The sequence below is a fragment of the Trachypithecus francoisi genome, unplaced genomic scaffold (genome assembly GCF_009764315.1).
Source record: "Trachypithecus francoisi isolate TF-2019V2 unplaced genomic scaffold, Tfra_2.0 Lachesis_group9, whole genome shotgun sequence".
Classification (NCBI taxonomy): domain Eukaryota; kingdom Metazoa; phylum Chordata; class Mammalia; order Primates; family Cercopithecidae; genus Trachypithecus; species Trachypithecus francoisi.
Window position 1 is genome coordinate 29,516,203 of NW_022681474.1, and position 21,752 is coordinate 29,537,954.

Consider the following 21,752-nt stretch of genomic DNA (forward strand, 5'->3'; position numbering starts at 1 on the left):
AGAAAGTCCAGTTGGCTGTCATACAAAGCTACACACCCCACCTCTAGTTTAGCTTTTATGATTAAGAAGGTGATATTTTGGCTTCCAATAATCATTCACTTGTCTTTTGTTCAATATATTCAGAACTCAGGTGGGGAAGCAAGATGCTACGTACAACCCCTTCCATGAAGGGGTCCAGGTTCAAAGCCAGAGGCTAACTAGTTATAGGTCCAGGCTCCACGATATTTCTGATGCCTTCTTCCTCCTGGGTTAAGTTACATACAGGCCACAGCTCTACGTAGTGTTTCGTTGAAGCACTTTTTTCCCCCTCATCTTCTTTTCATTGGAAAATGTTCTTGTTAACAGATAAGTTTTTAAAATAATAAACTATAATTCTCATACAAATATAAAATCCATGCTTGTCAAAGATTTTATTTAATTCATTAACTAATGAGGGAACCAGAAAGATGTTACAGTTGTTTCAAAGAAGCACATGTTTATATACAACAAAGAAATGTTGAAATGAATTTACAAACAGATTTAAAAAACTGGTTTATCTCCAATACCATAATCCATTACATTTCACCAGACACAAGTCAATTGCATTTTTGTGAGCAAGAATCATTTGCACTATTACTAGTTTTTTAGAATTTATGGTCTTTGAGAGGTGCAAAGCCTCTCAAAGACAATGAAAGATGGAGATAACCAGGATGGTAAAGCTAGACAGGACACCCACTAATCTTTTTTATCCATTTCGAAGTCTTTTGTAATTTTTCCTGACACTTTCTATCCTCACCCAGTTTCACATGGTGAGCCTAGTCCTGTTCTCTGCTACAAGAAGTCTAGCCAGCTACAGTTACATTGACTTAGTTTTATTTAATTGCCTTCTTGACCTTTCCACTTGAGTATTTAAGAGGCATCTCAAACTGAATATGGATAAAACAAAACTTTTGATTTTTTCTTAAGCCAATTCTACCCCCAGTTTTTCTCATCTCAGTAGAAGGCATCTCTTCAGTCTGAAACCCGTGAACCATCATTGATTATTTCCTCTTCCTCATCTAATGAATTAGCATGTCTTTATTATATACCTTTTCTTTGTCTCTATCCTCACTTGCTTAAACAAAGCCCCATGAACTATTCCTTGGGCCGCTTCAATAACTTCTCAGCTGGTCTTGTCCCTTACCCTCTCACTCTCGATCCGTTTTCCACACAGCAGGCTGCATTAGCTTTAAAAAATATAGACAAGTAACATTTACCAATGCTTTTGTAGAGACAAGGTCCCACTATGTTGCCCAGGCAAATCTCAAACTCCTGGGCTCAAGCCATCTTCCCTCCTCAGCTTCCCAAAGTGCTGCGATGACAGGGGTAAGTCACCATGCTTGGCAAATAAATCATTTTAAAACAGCCCTATGCTGGGCTATTATTGTTGCTCTCTTTCTTTCATAAATGAAAAAACTGACATGTGGATTTTAAATAATATGCCTACACTCACCCATTTAATAAACGGTAGAAATGATATTTAAATCTAGGTAGTCTGATTCTGGAGCTTGGACTATTAACCACTGTATGTCCTGCCTCACTGAACAAGTTAGATTTGTCATTCCTTGCTTACATTAAATCTCAACTTGCCCTTGTGCTTAGAATAAAACTTGGTCTCCTTGCCAGACTTACAAGATCTGATGCCAACTCCACCTCTCCAACCTCATCTCATAGCTGTCTCTCCCCATAGCAAACAACGTTCAAGCTGTACTGACATTTTCTTCTCTGTCCCTGAGTATTTATTTATGTAGAGACAGAATCTTGCTCTGTTGCCCAGGCTGGAGTGCAGGGGCGCCATCATAGCTCACTGCAGCCTCAAACTTCTGACCTCAAGCCATCCTCCCACCTTGGCCTCCCAGAGAGCTTGGATTACAGACATGAGCCCCCACATCTGACCTTTTCCTGAATATTGGGAACCTCTTTGCTGCTTAGAATGCACGCCTCCTGGCTCTTTGCTGAGTGGTGTCTCTGACCTTTTTGGTCTCAGCTTAAAGAAGGTCTCTTGCTCCTGTCGGGTAAGCTCCCTGAAGACACCAGGGTATAGCTGTAGTAGGGATTAGTGGGTGTGTGGGAGATAGAGAGCTGAGGGAACATAGGGAGTCTTCATTTCTCCAAGCACATTGTTCTAAACCGGTTCTTCCTTTTCTAAGAGAGGTAGTCTGAAGTAGTCCATTTAAACACCCAGATCAGACTGTGAAACATAAGGAGAAAGAGGTCAGAGGATGACTCTGTGGTCTTACCCGCACCTGGACTGTAAAATGATGCCAATCAAAATGCCTTCCTGCCCTTATCACAAGGTTTGTATGCAGATGGCAACATATTCAAGACTGCTTTGACAGCTGTAAACAGGAACAGATGTGAATAAATTCAGGCGAATGTGATCTTCACACTCTAGTGGTGCCTTCTCTTGTGAATTGTGCCCAGGACCAGGCAGTGAGGCCAACATGCTTAGAGAAGACCTCTATGAGCATGTCATTGTCCCATTCTGGGAACCTCAAAGGCTCTGCACTCTATTTCTGCTCATGCAGCAATCTTCAGACACTACGCAATATTCTTCCAATGAACATAGCAAATAAATACATTTTATTTTATTATTATTATTGTTATTGTTATTTTGAGACAGAGTCTTGCTCTGTCACCCAGGCTGGAGTGCAGTGGCCCAATTATAGCTCATTGTAACCTTGAACTCCCAGACTCAAACGACCCTCCCACCTCAGCCTCTTTAGTAGCTGGGACTACAGGTATATGCTACCATGCCCAGCTAATTCTTCTAATGTTTTGCTGAGCTGGGATCTTGCTATGTTGCTCAGGCTGGTCTCAAACTCTTGGCCTAAAATGATCCTCCCACATCAGCCTCCCAGAGCACTGAGGTGATCCACCCACCTCATCTTCTCAAAGTGCTGGAATTATAGGTGTGAGCCACCACACCTGGCCCAGAAATACACTTTAAATGAGAAACTTTTCTCTAGTTTACATTAGTCTAGAATTTCCTTCTACCCTCTATCCTTTAGTCTACTTCTCTGCCTTCCTCTCCTCTCTCCCTACCTTCTCTCATTCCTCCCACACTCCCCTTCTTCATTCCCTCCCATCTTTGCCAAGATTAAAGAAGGAATCTGGTCAAAGTGGAAAACTCCATATGAGTGAATGAATTTCAAGCACAGAAAAATATGTGGTAGTAGATATTTTCAATGTTAACCATGAACGATATTAGAAGGTGTTGGTGTAATTGAATGACCAAGCAGACCCCAAAAACGCTACCTCAGTTACTTCTCATTTGGTTTGCTTAATTCAGTTTTATATCCAACAACTTCAGGTAAAAGTATAAAATAATTCATTACTAAAAGTTTAACCTACTAAAAATTTAACTTTTTAGCTAGACCCATATAAAAATATTTCTCTACTTCTTAATTGTAATTTGTTCTCAATGAAACCATCTTGTTGTTCTCTCGTGGAACCACATTTACAATTAGTCAACGAGATTATATTTAGAAAAATCTGTGTTTCTGTCAGCAGTTCTCCATGATTTCGGCTTTCTTTTTTTTTTAAATCTCAACTGATTCTAAGTTATTTCTGTTATTCTTTCAAAAGGAATCTTTATCAAATTTTTTCAGACTATCTTTCATGGTGATATAATTCTCTTGCATTTGAATCTTATGAAGTTAATCCCAGCAAACCTCCTTGGTCTTAGCATCTCTAAGTGTCTTGACTTCAGCTCTCAGTGTCTTTTCTTCGTTATTCTGGACACACAGGAGAAACACGTCGTGCTGGGACTTTCCACGTCATGTTGGGGCTCGGGGACTGTGAATGGCATTTTCCAGCCTACTGGCTTCAATTTGACATGCAACTATATTTACCAGCTGTGAGGGTATGGGGGACACTGGCATCCTCCAAGGGCATCCAGATGAGCATCAGGGCATGAGTCCACCTGACTCAGAACTCTGATCCCTGCAGACTTGGCCAAAAGGCTGGGAAATCCATGCCAACTTCCCTTTCCGCTCGCTCCTCTTCTCTCAAAGGCTCTCTTCCCATCCCAAGCTTTGATTGGAAGCTGAAAGTATAGGTGGGAAAAATGAATTCTGCTCAATTGCATATTACTTCAAATCCATTGTCTTCTTCCTTAACACAGAATCTTGGATAATGTGTCCAGCTAGCGGGTCTGTATCCCAGCCTCCCTTGTAGCTACTTGCAACTATGTGAATAAATTTTGGCCCAAAGAGAGATAAATGAAAGTACTATTTGGAACTTTCAGGAAGCGCCCTTGAAATGTGCCTTTTTTCATATCGTCCTTCCTGCTGGTTGGAATGCAAGCCCAATTATTGCCCTCTTGGACCATGAGATGACCTTGAGTTTAGAAGCTTTGGACATCAGAGCAGCAAAGTGGAAGATGCCTGGGCATTTGAAGGCTCTGTGGAATAGCTTCATTAGCCCTGGACTAGCTACTTATAGATTGTATGTGTGAGTATCAACCCTTGTGCGATTAAATCTCTAATTTTAAGATCTCTGTTACACACAAACATGATTGTTATCTAATATACCCAGGGATCTTCATGTTTTAAGCTTAAGGGACAAGAATTTGACTTGTCTATTTTCTAATCTTGATTATATATACTTGCAGATAACTTGTATCTGACACCTGGATCTTGACTTTTGAATCTTACAAGCTAAGATGTTGGGACTTCAGATTTACTGGGAAAGCCCTGCTGTGTTATCTTTCCCTGGATGTCCACAAGAAATCTTCAGGAAAGACCTATGTCACTTGCCAAGGTGTTTGGGTGTCAGAGTATGTTTCTTTTGAATTGTTCTGGAAGCAACCATGAAGCAAGGAAAAGCAGCTCCTACATATGCAAGTTAACAGAGTCTTTGCACAGTGAAGCTGCGAGACTCATGTACTTGACTTGTTATTCATTGCATCTATATGTTTAGATCCATGCTAAAGGATCTTGATTGGCATCTTGAAAGTAAATGTTTTCTCTTCTTTGGCAAATGAACTTAATGATTCTAGTTGGTAGCTAAAAAGACATTATCTTCAAAGAGTCATTCCTGTCAAATGCGGGTAAATGATGAAATATATGTGATATTATAGCCTCTTGGTATGTGATGCTTTTTAAGCAGAACTCAACAACATTTGTTACTGTAACATTTAGTTGAAGTAATTTAATTTATCACGAAAACTGAAAGTCACTAAATAGAATCAGGTATAGCCTACATTACAGTATTATATTGTTATTTACACAATATTTTATTTTCTGAGACTAGGTCTTGCTCTGTCACCCAGAGCACTGCACTGGAATGTAGTGGTGCAAATATAGCTCACTGCAGCCTCCACCTCCTGGGCTCAAGCGATCTTCCCACTTCACCCTTCCAAGTAGCTGGGACCACAGATACACACCACCATGCCCAGCCAATCTTTAAATTTTTTTTTGTAGAGATGGAGTCTCACCTTGTTGCTCAGGCTTGTCTCAAACTCCTGGACTCAAGTGATCCTCCTTGCTCAGTCTCCCAAAGTGCTGGGATTATAGGTGTAAGACACCATACCTGACCTACTTACACTTTTAGTATATGGTAACCACAAATATTAGCTGAGATAACACATCTATATAAAACACTTAGTAGGTACCCAAATACTTGCTAAATAATGACACCCCAACATACAGTCTACTCTTTCGAGAGGGAAGATCTGTTTATTTACAAAACAATATTTTCTATCCTTAATTCTTTAACACTTCCTTTACCCTAATCTTTCACTTTCTCCTGGGAATCCTGGTTGCTATTGTTCAGTGGTCATGACAATCCAGAGAGGAGAGCTAATGGGGAGCCACAGTGTGGGGTTTCAGCAGCTCCTTCTGCAGTGACATCCTGGTGATAACAAGCATGGATGGGCACTACAGAGTCCCCTGTGGTACAGCTTTGAGCCAGTTTACTTTCACTGACTGCTAAGAAAGAAATTTATAGTTAAAAAAAAAGTTTAGTAGGGTTTTAATTTTAACTTTAGTAGAGGCAATACATACTTTCCATCTATTTCTTTCTTTTTTAAAAAAATTTTAAATTGGCCTAGCATGGTGGCTCATGCCTGTAATCCCAGCACTTTGGGAGGCCGAGGCAGGGGCATCAGTTGAGTTCAGGGGTTTGAGACCAGCCTGGCCAACATGGTGAAACCCTGTCTCTACTAAAAATACAAAAATAGCTGGGCATGGTAGCAGGCACCTGTAATCCCAGCTAGTTAGGAAGTTGAGGCAGGAGAATTACTTGAACCTGGAAGGTGGGAATCACTTGAACCTGGGAGGTGGAAGTTACAGTGAGCCGACATTGTGCCACTGCACTCCAGCCTGGGTGATGGAGTGAGTCAAATAATAATAACAATAATAATAATAAATTTTAAATTGACAAATTTGTACATGTTTATGATGTACAACATGATGTTTTGAAATATGTTTACATTATTAAATGGCTAAATTGAACTAATTATCATACGTCTTACCTCACATGCTTATTTTTATGTGTGGTGAGATCACTTAAAATTTGCTCTATTAGTGATTTTCAAGTATACACTACATTTTGTTTTTCTTTTTTGAGATAGGATCTTGCTCTGCCACCCAGGCTGGAGTACAGTGGCACACTCATGGTTCACTGCAGCCTCAAACTTCTGGGCTTAAGCTATCCTCCCACCTCAGCCTCCCTAGTAGCCGGGACCACAGGTGCGTGCCACCACACCTGGCTAATTTACACTGTTGTGAGCTGTAGTCATCATGTTGTACGATAGCACTCCTGTCTGACGTTTTGTACCCTTTGACCAGCATGTCTCCAAACTTTCACCCTCTTTATTGCTTTTACTTTGTCTTTCTAGTGATGCCTGGGCCAGGGTCAAGTGAGTCTCCCTGTCTCCTTGCCCAGGGGCCACTTCAGTTATCACTCATTCTTCACTGCCCTTGTTTGTTGTTGAGCTCATCTGTCTGCATTCTGAGGCATTCATCCTCATTATACATTTATCATGTTGTGGAGGAGATAGCAGTAGATCCCAGTCGAGTAGTTGTACAGTGGTGCTTCTTCCTTTTGTCTCCTAGGGTCACCCCCTAAATCTTCCACATACTTTTACAGCCAGTTAGAGCCACTAATCTACTGTAGTTGACTTCTTTTTCAGGAAAAGCAGGCAAAACTCAATGGAGAGGAACACAAAGTTCATAGGGACCACCACAGGGACACCCTTGGTCTTTTTATGTACCATTTTCACAGAGGCCTCATAATTTTTACACATTCTTGACAAATACCAATTACAATTTTTTATTTGTATTTATTTTATTGTATTTTTTGAGGGATGGAGTCTTGCTCTGTTGTCCAGGCTGGAGTGCAATGGTGTGATCTCAGCTCACTGCAACTTCCATCTCCTGGGTTCAAGCAATTCTCCTGCTTCAGCCTCTTGAGTAGCTGGGATCACAAGTGCCCACTACCACCCTCAGCTAATTTTGGTATCTTTTTTAGTACAGACAAGGTTTCACTATGTTGACTAGGCTGGTCTCGAACACCTGACCTCAAGCGATCTGCCTGCCTTGGCCTCCCAAAGTGCTGGGATTACAGGTGTGAGCCACTGTACCTGGCCACGAATTACAATTTTAATCAAAATAGACATGCACTGACACAGACTAAGGACTAAAATGTCAGATTGAATTAATTCTTCATATTAAATGAATTAGGATTAGGATCTTTAACTAGTGAATCCTTAAGTTTTTCACTGCTAATAAATAATACCCCTTTCTCTCTCTCTTGAATTCTAAGCTGAATGAAGAATAGTAGAAATCAGACAGATGGAGATAAAAACAGCAGCTCTATAATTAGCAAGTTTGAATTGTAGAATTCAGCTTGACTTGGGGAAAAAATATCTTTCTAATGTTTCTCACAGAGTTGGACTCACCTGGTACCAGGCTGAGCAGCTGCTGGCTACACATTAGAATTATCTTGGGATCTTTAAAAAAATACCCAGATACTCAGAGCCCCACCTCCGGAACAGGTGAATCATAATCTCAGGGGTGGAGAAGGCGTTTGGGGATCTGTATTTTTAGAAAGTGCCCCAAATGATTCTCAGTGAGTATTGAGAACCTCCGAGGCTGAGGACCATGGAGCTTGATCGTTACAAAGGCAGATCTGTTTCCTCAGGGTGGAGAGGAGAGGGCAGAACACAGCTGATCTCAGGGCAAGCCCACCTGAGAATGGGAAAGAGGATGTTGGGTGAGCTAATGCCCCCAGTGAGAGATGAGTGAGGAAGTGAATCTGTGGTTTCATGTCTTTTGTCAATTTCAGAACGAATTCTGAGATTTTATTATTTTAAAAAATTTTTAATTTTTTTTTTTTTTTTTCTTAAGACGGAGTCTCACTCTGTCGCCCAGACTGGAGTGCAGTGGCCAGATCTCAGCTCACTGCAAGCTCCGCCTCCCGGGTTTACGCCATTCTCCTGCCTCAGCCTCCCGAGTAGCTGGGACTACAGGCGCCTGCCACCTCACCCGGCTAGTTTTTTGTATTTTTTAGTAGAGACGGGGTTTCACCAGGTTAGCCAGGATGGTCTCGATCTCCTGACCTTGTGATCCACCCGTCTCAGCCTCCCAAAGTGCTGGGATTACAGGCTTGAGCCACCGCGCCCGGCCAATTTTTTTTTTTTTAGATGGAGTCTCACTCTGTCACCCAGGCTGGAGGGCAGTGATGTGGTCTTGGCTCACTGCAGGCTCTACCTCCCAGGTTCAGGCGATTCTCCTGCCTCAGCCTCCCCAGTAGCTGGGATTACAGGTACACACCACCACGCCCAGCTAATTTTTGTATTTTTAGTAAAGACAGGGCTTCACAGCTTTGGCCAAGCTGGTCTCAAACTCCTGACCTCAAGTGATCTGCCCACTTCAGCCTCCCAAAGTGCTGGGATTATAGCTGTTAGCCACTGTGCCCGGCCAAATTCTGAGCTTTTAGTTCATTAGAAATTACTCTTATCCTGCTCCCTCACTCCTCTTTTTCTGGGATCCAGATTGCATGTATATTAAAAGTTTTTACTGTGTTAAATGTTTCTCTGGCTCTTTTCTGTAGTTTTAAATTCTTTTTTACCTTCCTATGCTTTGATCTCCATTCATCCTTTCAGCTCTGTAATCTACTGTTAAACCCAATTGATTTTGTTTATAATTCCAGTTCTATAATTCATTTAAAAAATTAGGTCCATTTTAATAGAAGGTATAGAAATTCACAACTCAAACAGTTCATAAAAACTATTACCTACACATGATAAGTTGCACCAAGAGTGCAATAATATAAATCCGGTGCATAGTCTGCAAATAAGAGGTACTGCAAAAACTGTTACGACTGACTTTTACATTTTCCCCTCCTTTCTCTTGTTTTTTTAAAGATCAGTTTCCAGTTCTCTACTGAGTTTCTTCAACATGCCATCTCATTTCTTGAACATATTAATCATAATTATTTTAAAAACTGTGTTTGATGCCCCTGATATCTGTAATTTCCTGTGGGTCTGTTTAATGCTCATAATTTTGGGGGTCATGTGGTCTTATTTGTAGTATGAGAGGTAATTGATTATATGATGGCACTGCAAAAAAAAAAAAAAACTGTAGCTATCATTTGAGCCTTTAGATGACGTCATGGTCCTTTGAGTTCTGATTTATTTCTAACCCACTCCTGGATGCAGTCCTTTAGGAATCTTGGGGGGGGGTCCCACTGAAAAATCTGAAATATCCCTTTAAATCTCTCTTGTTTGCTGGGTTCTCAACTCTAATTTGGTCTCCCACCTCAGTAAGAGTGTCAGTTTCTCAGCTTCTGACCTAATTGCAGTTTGTTAATCAGCAAATCCCTCAAGAGGAATAATTGCTTGAATATGGAATTCTATGCGTCCCTTCTTTCTGCAATCTTGCATTCTCAAGTGCTTGTTACTTTTGTACCTTTTCTGTGCCTTCTATGTCTGTAAAAGCTTTCAAAACTATTTTGTTTGCTTTTTACTAGTTGTCAGGGGAGGGGTTGCTAGTGAGCCATTACTAAAAACATCAGTTAGAATGTGTGACTTGCAGGGACCTTTGATGATGACTAACCGATCATGGGATCCTTTCTAGACTCTATTCCTCCAGGCTGGGTCCTCTGCTCTCTTCAGTCTGCCTTCTCATGCGTGACTCACTGTGGACAGGCACACAGAGGGAAGATGTAAAGGGAGCATGGAGAGCAGCTAAGCTTGGCCTCCGGGCTCCTGCCTTCCACGTATTCAGCTGGCACGACAGTCCAACATTAAGAAATGTTAAAATGTCAGGAAAATGAACCAAAAGAAAGCAGGATGATGGATAAGGGTAGTTGAAATTAATAAAAACAAATTTTTTAAGAAAATGTAAATTACAACAAATACTTGTTTCTTAATTTACTTTTAGTTAATTATTTATTTTTTTAGAGACAGAGTCTTGCTATGTTGCATAGGCTGGAATGAAGTGGCTACTCACAGGTGTGATTATAACACACTACAGACTCTAACTCCTGGGCTCAAGTGATCCTCCTGCCTCGGCCTCCCAAGTAGCTGGGACAACAGGCTTTTACTTTTTTAAAAAGCAACCAAAACCCTCAAATAAATAAAAATAAAACCTTGACAATCCTGATTTAGGGGAAAGAAAGAGACAAAAAAATATTTGAAATGAGATTTGGAAGAAATTAAGTAAGTACATAAGAATATAATAAATAATTCCATCAAATACTTTTGGAAATCGAAAGAAAATGGATTACCAATATATTAACTCTTAAAATTACTCCATGAGCGTGCAGAAAACCTTAAGAGGTTATTTTCCATGGATGATACGGGAAATGCTGATTTCTATATTTAACAAAAAGGTTCAGACTCAGATGCTGTTATAATTGAATTAACTGAAACTTCTAAAAAATCGGCTATTCCTATGTTAATCCACTCTAATCCACAGAAAGCATGGAGATGTCTTTAATGCAGTTTATCTTAGAATAATTCCAATATCAAACTCTGAAAAGATGGTATAAAAGATACAAGGACTACAAATGCATTTCTATTTTAAATCTAGATATAAAATAATAAAATATTGAAAATCAAATCTAGCTGTATATTGAAAGAAGACTGTACAGCAAGACTCCGTCTCAAAAAAAAAAAAAAAAAAAAAAAAGAAAGAAGACTGTGTCATGCTCAGAAGAACTCATCCTAGCAATGCAAAGATGGTTTAGTGTTTGAAGACTTAGTAACATAATTCCGTATATCAATGCAGGAAAAGACAAGTACATGTTTTTAGCTCCAAATCTCATAAATTCATTTAATAAAACACAGCCGTCATTCCTAACATAAATTTTATAAATTTTTAGTAATGTGGGAATGGAAATACATTGTTTAAACATAATAAAATAAAATCACAAAACCCAATTGACAAGTGATACTAAATTGTGAAATGCTGAAGCCATTTTAAATTTAAGAATAAGACAGATATGCCCACTCCTAGTGCAACTAGTCAATATTGTTCTTGAAGTTATAACACAGTAATCATTATAGCTAATATAATAATAAGTATAAAATATGCAAAAACAATACTTAAATAGTATGAACGTGAAATAGGCAAAATTATACATACAAATAGTATAAGCAGTAAACTTAAGAAACATCTAGAATTACTAACATTATTTGGTGAGGCAGCTGGATGTAAGGTAACTATACAAAGCCCAGTAGTTTTTTCCGTCTGGTAATAGCTACAAATAGACTTTAAAATAGAATACTTTTTTTTTTTCATGATTGTATCCAAAAAGTTAACAAAAAGGCACAGGACCTTTATTTTAAAAAAAACTTTAATATCGTCTTGATAAATAATAAGGAACAAGTGAACCAGGGGCTAGATGGGAAGACATGGTATCATAAATAGGTCAATACTTCAAAATTACCAAAATTCCTGTTAGAATGTTAACTTTTTGGTAATAAACTGGATAAAAAAATTTAAAAATTAGTATTGAAGCATAGATATCCAAAATAATCTAAGAACATAATGAAAAAATAAAGAATTCTAATAAGTAAAAACCTGGCTTATTGGCTATTAAAGCTTTCCTAAGATTTTAATTGGTGACAGAAATAAAGTGATTAGTGGAACAGCCTGAAGAATTCAGAAACAGATCTAAATATATATGACACTTTAACCCATGGCAAAAATGGTGTTATAGTTTGAATGTATCTCCCAAAGATTCCTGTGTTGGAAACTTAATCCCCCCTGCCCTTATGTATAGATTAATGCTGCTGTCACAGGAGTGGGTTCATTATTGCAGGAGTGGCTTTCATATAAAAGTGAGCACTCTCTGACTCTCTTGCTTCTGCCCTCTTGCCATGTGATGCACTCTGCTCTGCTAGGATGCAGCAAGAAAGTCCTCACCAGGTATCTGAGCCATGCTCTTGAACTTCCCAGTCTCCAGAAACATGAAGAAATAACTTTTCTTAGAAAACAAGTCTATAGTCTTCTCTTACAGCAATAGAAAACACACTAAGATACATGGCATTTTCACTCTATCTATAGATAGATAGATAAATAGATAGACAGATGAATATAGGTAGAAGTATATATTTAAATACAGATCAAATTAATATATATTATATATATGGAGATGAATGATAAGAAACTCAAAGCTAGAGCCCTTTCTCCTACCATATACAAAAATAACAAATATTTAATATCAGAAAACAACAAATGATTAGAATAAAAATTTGGAGAGCAAATTTTGAATGGTGAAGTGCTCCCAAACAAACCAGTAAACTCAGAAATCAGAAAGATATATTTGTCTTGGTACATAAATACTTTTAAAAATTCATGGCAAACAAATGAACAAACAGTAAATAAAAATACTAAGGAAAGGGAAATATATTTTCAACACATATGACAGACAAAACTATTAATATTCACAATAGAAAGAATTTCTCTAAATCAGTAAGAGAAAACACATGAGAAAAAGGGCAAAAGTGATTCATAGAAGATACAATTTAAATATCCAATAAACATGTAAAAAGATACTCACATTTTCTAGAAGTCAAGTAAGTAAAATTAAACCAGGAGAATACTTTTTTTTTTTTTTTTTTTTTACTTTAAGTTCTGGATACAAGTGCAGAACATGCAGGTTTGTTACATAGATATGCGTGTGCCATGGTGGTTTGCTGCACCCATCAACCCGTCATCTAAGTGTTAAGCCCCACATGCATGAGCCATTTGTCCTGTTTCTCTCCCTCCCCTCACCCCCCACCCCCTGACTGGCGCTGGTGTGTGTTGTTCCCCTCCCTGTGTCCATGTGTTCTAATTTTTCACCTCCCACTTATGAGTGAGAATATGCAGTGTTTGGCTTTCTACTTCTGTGTTAGTTGGCTGAGAATGATGGCTTCCAGTTTCATCCATGTCCCTGCAAAGGACATGGTCTCATTCCTTTTTATGGCTGCATAGCATTCCATAGTGCATATGTGCCACATTTTCTTTATCCAGTCTATCATTGATGGGCATTTGGGTTGATTCCATGTCTTTGGTAATGTAAATAGTGCTGCAATAAACATACGTGTGCATGTGTCTTTATAGTAGAATGATTTATATTCCTTTGGGTATATACCCAGTAATGGGGTTGCTGGGTCAAATGGTATTTCTGGTTCTAGATCCTTGAGGAATCACCAAACTGTCTTCCACAATGGTTGAACTAATTTACATTCCCACCAACAATATAAAAGCGTTCCTATTTCCCTAGAAAATACATTTTAATCATCAAATTGACAGAAGAAAAAATGAAAAAGAAACGAAGTGGGGAGAGATCCCATTTTGTGCTGTCAGGAGTGTGGGGAAGCAGGTGTTCTGCTACCCGGCTTCTGAAGCAGTGAATTGCTGCATCCTCTCTGAAAGTAATCTGAACATCTCTATGAAATAAAAAAAATCCATTCTCTTTGGCACAGGAATTTCAGTTTGGAAATCTTTCCTGTGAAAATAACAGCAGCATTATGAAAAACCATATGTTCCAGGATATTTATTACAGCTTTGTTTGTCATGGCAAGAAAACTGAAAATGAATAAGCTGTCTATCAAGTAGTGAATGGCTGAGTTAGAGTAATGTCAACATGCCAAAGACAAATCCCTTCATAAAAAGATACTAATAGGGATCCATGTCGTGTGACCTTGCTAGTGCAGCAGAAATTGTTCTGGGTGGAAGAGACCTGAATCTAACTTCAATATTTTACAAGATCTAGTTTTTATTTATGTATTTATTTATTTAATTTTTACTTTTTAAATTTTTATTTTAGTTTAAAGTTCTGGGATACATGTGCAGAATGTGCAGGTTTGTTACATAGGTATACATGTGCCATGGTGGTTTGCTGCACCTATCAACCCGTCATCTAGGTTTTAAGCCCCGCCTGCATTAGATTTGTCCTAATGCTTTCCCTCCCCTTGCCCCCTCAACCCCCGACAGGCCTCAGTGTGTGGATGTGTGATGTTCCCCTCCCTATGTCCATGTGTTCTCACTGTAAAACTCTCACTTATGAGTGAGTACATGCGGCGTTTGTTTTTCTGCTCCTGCGTTAGTTTGCTGAGGATGATGGCTTTCAGCTTCATCCATGTCCCTGCAAAGGACATGAATTCATTCTTTTTTATGGCTGCATAGTATTCCATGGTGTATATGTGCCACATTTTCTTTATCCAGTCTATCATTTATGGTCATTTGGGTTGATTCCAAGTCTTTGCTATTGTAAATGGTACTGCAATAAACATATGTGTGTATGTGTCTTTACAGCAGAATGATTTATAATCCTTTGGAAATATGCCCCGTAATGGGATTGCTGGGTCAAATGGTATTTCTGGTTCTAGATCCTACAAGGTCTAGTTCTTTGAGTTCTCTAGACATGAACGTATTTAAGTGTTTGAGTTAATCATGATCTGTTCTGCCTTGCTTAGGTATGCAGTTTGGAAATTCTTTGTGATAGAGGGAGTTTTGAGTAGCTATGCAGCTAAATTATCCTGGAGTTTTGCACAGGCTAACCAGGGGTGGTTTATCTCTATATTTACATGTATTAAGATATAATTGATATATTGACATGCATCTATATATCACAATATATTTGATATATACATGAGATATATATCATATATATACATATATATGATAAGTATTGGTAAAGGTGGGAAATGTCCATTGTTATGGTTAACTATGAAAAGCAAACTGCTGAGAGATATCTACAATATGATCCCACGTTGTCAGAACAGATACATACCCCATATACATGTCTCCATATATTTTCATTTGTTTATATGAGTTTGAAGGAATTTGCCAAGAAACTCCCACCTGCTTCTTAACATTGATTTTCTCAGAGCAATGGGCCTATAGCTGGATAATATCAGAGATATTATGCCTTCTTTTCTTTATATACTCAGATGTTCCCTTGTTATAATGAGCATGTATTATTTTAACTCATTTTTTCATAAGATTCGTTAAAAGGCTCGTTTATTTGCTCATTGAGGGAGGACAGGAGGAAGGAATTTGAGATTTTGAGAAGCACGCTGGGAGACTGTGAAGAGCCAGGGAGCAATTTGACTAGGGAACGTGAGGAATTTTGAGGACACATTGAGGGACTATTTGAGGATGGGGATCGTGAATTAATGGAGACAACCAATAAACCTTGGCATGGGACTCTCTCTAGCAGGGCTTTCCTGAGCCATGGAGAAAGCAGCATCTTACAAGCCCTAAACGGGACTACAAAAAAGACACAGAGTTAAAGCTTTTATTTTATTTTATTTTTGGAACATCTTACTGAAAGACCATTAGCTCTAAGCTGATTTAGTATAAAAAGGAAGGAAAGAGGCCAACAATTTGAGGAAACCAGAGCAGTCAATGGATTGGCTTCAGTGAGATTGAAGAATAGTGGAAAAAATTGAACATGTTTTAGGTTATGTTCATGGGTGGGGGTAATATTAAAAATATTTAATGACTGTAAAGAAAAAAAGGTGCTACCAATCAGAATGATGTCTGGATCACTAGAAGTTGGAATGACGTCTGGTCAATTGGCACAGAACCCTCAGTTTGCCACACAGGTGGGTACAGCCTGAATTGCACACCTGATACAGGAATGGGCAGGAGAGGAGGAGTTGAGATAATGATCATTAGAGGTAAGGAGATCAAGGAACTGAGGGATCAGGATTTTGTCTGGATTATCCTTGTGGACACTAAGGTCACATTACATGATGGCAGGAAATGAGATGTAAGGCGACTGTGAGCCAGTTGTCCAAACCTTCAATGAATGAGTGGGATGGGCTGGAGGCTGGCTGGTGGATGACAGCAGTGAGGAGGGGAAAAGATGGCAGAGCCTTGTGCAGAGTTGTGTGAGGTAGGAAAGAATGGGTAGCCAAGGCTGGGCGTGCTGCAAGACCAACCAGGTTGTAGGTAAGGCTAAGAGGTGAATGCTTCCAAGGAATTTATACTCTAGTAAGGGAGACAGATGAGAAGGCAATAATAATATGGTATGTTAAGTGTAGGGTTCTATGAGAGCATACAAGAACAACTTATAGGCCAGGCGCAGTGGCTCACGCCTGTAATCCCAGCATTTGGGAGGCCAAGGTGGCCAGATCACGAAGTCAGGAGATCAAGACCATGCTGGCTAACATGGTGAAACCCTGTCTCTACTAAAAATACAAAAAATTAGCCGGGTGTGGTGGCGTGCACCTGTAGTCCCAGCTACTCGGGAGGCTGAGGCAGGAGAATGGCTTGAACTCAGGAGGCAGAGGTTGCAGTGAGCCGAGATCGCACCACTGCACTCCAGCCTGGGCAACAGAGTGAGACTCCATCTCTAAAAAAAAAAAAAAAAAAAAAATGTAAATTATAACCAAATCTTAGGTGCTTCTGAATGAATGAGGTGTAAAAATCAAACAAATAAAATATTATAATAAAATATACCTATACGAGTTCATGAAGAATGTTTTCCTCCAACCCGAGAAGTCAGAGAAAAATGCCATTCAAGCTTCAGAAAGAAAATGAATAGAGTAAGGAATGGTATCAAATGCTCCAGTAGGATCAAGAAAGAGGAGGGTTTAAAAGTATCTGTTAGTTTTAGAAGCAGGAAAATCATGAATGACTTGGGCAAGAGAAGTTTCAGTGGAGTGATGGGTTAGAATGCAGGGACTTTAGCTAGAAACGGGTAGAGAGTTAAGGAAGAGCCCTTTTTTGGTTGTTGTTATTTACTATGAGAGAGAACAAAGGTCCCAGTGCGGTGGCTCACGCCTGTAATCCCAGCACTTTGGAAGGCTGAAGCAGGGGTTCACTTGAGGCCAGGGGTTCAAGATCAGCCTAGGCAACATAGAGAGACCTCATCCTTACAAAAGATGTTAAAATCAGTTAAGTGTGGTGGTGCACACCTGTGGTCTCAGCTACTCAGGAGGCTGAGGCGGGAGGGTCTCTTGAGTTAAGAGTCCAAAGCTGCAGCGAGTTATAATTGTGCCTATGCACTCCAGCCTGGGTGACAGGGTCAGACCCTTTCGAGCGGGGGTGGTGGGTGGACAGAGAATAGAGAATGCATGTTTATAAAAGGAGCTACTTAAAAGGGACAGGGAGATGGTGCATAGGGGCAGAAAAGGATGGATTCCGGAGCTCTGGGGAAAGAGTGAAGCCAAACCCTGGTAATGGGGACAAAGGCAGGGATGAACACAGGTACACATGCCTTTGCAATGGCTGATGCTGAGGGAGTTGGGACCTGATGAATGAGGAACTGAGGGATCAATCTCTGAGAGGTCAGAGGTTTCAGAGAGCTGCTGTGGAGAACCATGTAGAGAACTGGGAGTGGGGACTTAGTGGGGACCAGTGGATGTGGAAACTGAATGATGACGGGCACCTGTGTGAGTGGCTGTGTGCTCCGCAGCCCCGGGGGTGCATTTGCTTAGGGGCTCATGGAGAGGATGGAGGACTGAGGGATTTGAGAATTTCAGGAGGAGTGATGCAGAAGTGATGGCTGATGGGGTTTGCAGGATGAAGTAAAGAGAAGAGGGAGCTGAGAGGTTGAGAGATGGCACGGACACTTGGTGCGTCCCAAGGGAATATCATCACCTCTAATCAGCATGGCTTTTACTGTCAGCCTCCCACACTGTAAAGTCCTGGAGGCCAAGGATTCTTATTTTGAAAAGATTCTTATTTTGTGAGAACTAATAGTTTATAAGATGAACAATACTTACCTTACATGGTTATCATAAGGTAGGGATAAGAATGCACACAAGAATATTTGGCACAGAGTCTCAGAGGTGTTAAATAAATGTTATTTGAATCAGAATCTGAAAGAGGGTCAGGCACCATGGCTCATGCCTGTAATCCCAACACTTTGGGAGTCCAAGTCAGGCAGATCAACTGAGGTCAGGAGTTCAAGACCAGCCTGGCCAAAATGGTGAAACCCCGTCTCTACTAAAAATACAAAAATTAGCAGGGCATGGTGGTGGGCATCTGTAGTCCCAGCTACTCAGGAGGCTGAGACAGGAGAATCATTTGAATCTGGGAGGCAAAGTTTGCAGTGAGCTGAGATCATTCCACTGTATTCCAACCTGGGCAATAGAGCCAGACTCCACCACAAAAAAAAAAAGGAAGAAGAAAAAGAAAAAAAGAATCTGAAAGAGTAGCTTTCAGGATAATTCAAAGCTTGGTAATTTTTCAGTAAAGGAAAAAAAAACAGTATAAAGAAGAGGAAATGATAAGAAGTGATATCAATAAGCAGGGAATTCAAATAAGAAAACCCAGTTTTTTTTTTTTTTTTTTTAATATACTTTAAGTTCCAGGGTACATGTGCGCAACGTGCAGGTTTGTTACGTATGTATACATGTATACATGTACCATGTTGGTGTGCTGCACCCAATAACTCGTCATTTACATTAGGTATATCTCCTAATGCTATCCCTCCCCCCTCCCTCCACGCCATGACACACCCCAGTGTGTGATCTTTCCCTTCCTGTGTCCAAGTGTTCTCATTGTTCAATTCCCACCTATGAGTGAGAACATGCCGTGTTTGGTTTTCTGTCCTTGCGATAGTTTGCTCAGAATGATGGTTTCCAGCTTCATCCATGTCCCTACAAAGGACACAAACTCATCCTTTTTTATGGCTGCCTAGTATTCCATGGTGTATATGTGCCACATTTTCTTAATCCAGTCTATCACTAATGGACATTTGGGTTGGTTCCAAATCTTTGCTATTGTGAATAGTGTCGCAATAAACATATGTGTGCATGTGTCTTTACAGCAGCATGATTTATAATCCTTTGGGTATATTCCCAGTAATGGGATGGCTGGGTCAAATGGTATTTCTAGTTCTAGATCCTTGAGGAATTGCCACACTGTCTTCCACAATGGTTGAACTAGTTTACAGCCCGACCAACCGTGTAAAAGTGTTCCTATTTCTCCACATCCTCTCCAGCACCTGTTGTTTCCTGACTTTTTAATGATCTCCATTCTAATTGGTGAAGAAGACCCAGGTTTTGGTGCCTGAAGTCCTGTTTGGAATCAGCTCTGCCACCTGTAACCTGGCGCAAGTCACGAGATCTTGTTGAGGTTCTTAGCAGCCCTGAATGGGTAATTCACACTTGTATTACAAAGTTGTGTGACAAACCAAATTACAGTGTAATTTGTAAACTGGGCAGTACAATAACAGATTAAATGAAAACACAGAATAGTTAAGACAGAATCTGTATTGAACACCAATCTACATTTAGTCTGCTCCCAACTTACAGAAGGACATAGTTTGCCTCCACTACATTTCCTCATTCTGGCCTCAGGGGACAGAGCATAGTGTTTAGCAAGTAGCAGCTTTTTAAAAAAATTTCCTCAGGGGATAAAGCAAATGTAGTGTAAGCTGGATATTTATTTATAACCCTCCTAAGCAACTAAAAATTAGGCAACATTGAGAGAAAGGATATATTCTAGAAAAAACTCAGACTTTTAGATCCTGATAGAACTGAGTTCAGATTCAGGCAGATCAGGGTTTAAATTCCAGAACTTCCACATAATAGGTGTTAGGCCAAATTATTAATTGAAAGTTCATTTTCTTTATAAAGTAAGGATAAGAATAGCTGTCTGCTAAAGCTATTACGATGAAAAAGTCAGGTAGTATACTGTATATAAATTAGTACAGTGCCCTGTACATAGGAAGCATAATATACAATAAATGGCCAGGTGCGGTGGCTCTCGCCTGTAATCCCAGCACTTTGGGAGGCTGAGGTGGGCGGATCACTAGGTCAGAAGATCGAGACCATCCTGGTTAACATGCTGAAACCCCGTCTCTACAAAAATATTTTTTTAAAACTTAGCCGGGTGTGGTGGTGGGCACCTGTAGTCCCAGCTACTCAGCAGGCTGAGGCAGGAGAATGGCATTTACCCTGGAGGCAGAGCTTGCAGTGAGTCGAGATGGTGCCACTGCACTCTAGCCTGGGCAACAGAGCGAGACTCCATCTCAAAAAAAACCACATACACACAATAAACAATAGCATCATAAGGCTACAGTCTGACTTGAAGGAAAGTTATGTAAAATAGTTGGTACATAATTGCTGTTTACTAAACGGTGGTTATTACATAACTATAACCCAAAATAGGAGAAAATACTGACTCTTTTTCCTGTTCCTAATTGTCTCTGTTTGGCCGTATAACAAAATACCATAGACTGGGTAATTTATAAACAACAGAAATTTGTATTGCTTGTAACTCTGGAGGATGGGAAGTTGAAGATCAAAGTGAAGCAGTATTGTTGTCTGGGATATATACCTGAGGTTTGTCATCTCGTGCCAAGGAAATAGAATATTTGAACACACAAAAAGTGGGTTTAGAAGTGGAGGTTTAATAGGCAAAAAAAAAGAGAAAGGAGAACAACTCTCTCTCCTGTGGGAGACAGGGGTGCCCAAAGGGGACTTCCAGCCCGCAGTGGAGAGCGCAGGGCTTTGTAGACAGGCTTAAGGAGGTGGTGTTCGATTACATAGGACCCAAAGATTGGTTGGACCGGGTGTGACACTTACCAGCTGGTGGGGAAGCTGGCCACCCACCCTGATCTTATATGCAAATAGGGTCTTTGCCTGGGGGCAATGTCGTCTGCTCCTGACTGCATGCGTGGTTGTCAAGCAAAAGGAAGATGGAGTCCCCATTTTGAACATGCGTAGCCCCCAGGTAGCCCCTTCCCTATTGGTACAGCGGCCAGTATTTACCTGTGCAAGCTTCTAGCTTGCCTTTCTATGTCTCAAGCTTGATTTTATGGGCTGCTCTTTGTTAGAAAAGAAAATGATTTGGGGGCTGCTTTTCATTAAAATGAAAACCTTACCAAAGACTTCCTATCCTCTCTGCCTAAATAATTTCTTCTTAACTCGTGTATCAAAGGCACCAGCAGATTCGGCATCTGGTGAGTACCTATTCCTCAGAGATGGCACCTTCTATGTGTCTTCACATGGTGGAAAGGACTAATGAGCTCCCTCCAGCCTCTTTTATAAGGACACTTATCCCATTGGTGAGAGCAAAGCCCTTATGTCCTAATGACCTCCTGATATGCTTTGGCTGTGTCCACATCCAAACTCTCATCTTGAATTGCAATCCCCATAATCTCCACGTGTCAAGAAAGAGACCAGGTGGAGGTAATTGAATCATGGGGGCGGTTTCCCCTGTGCTGTTCTCCTGACAGTGAGTGAGTTCTCAGAAGATCTGATGGTTTTATAAGTGTTCGGTAATTCCTCCTCCATTCACTCTCCTTCCTGCCACCTTGTGAAGAAG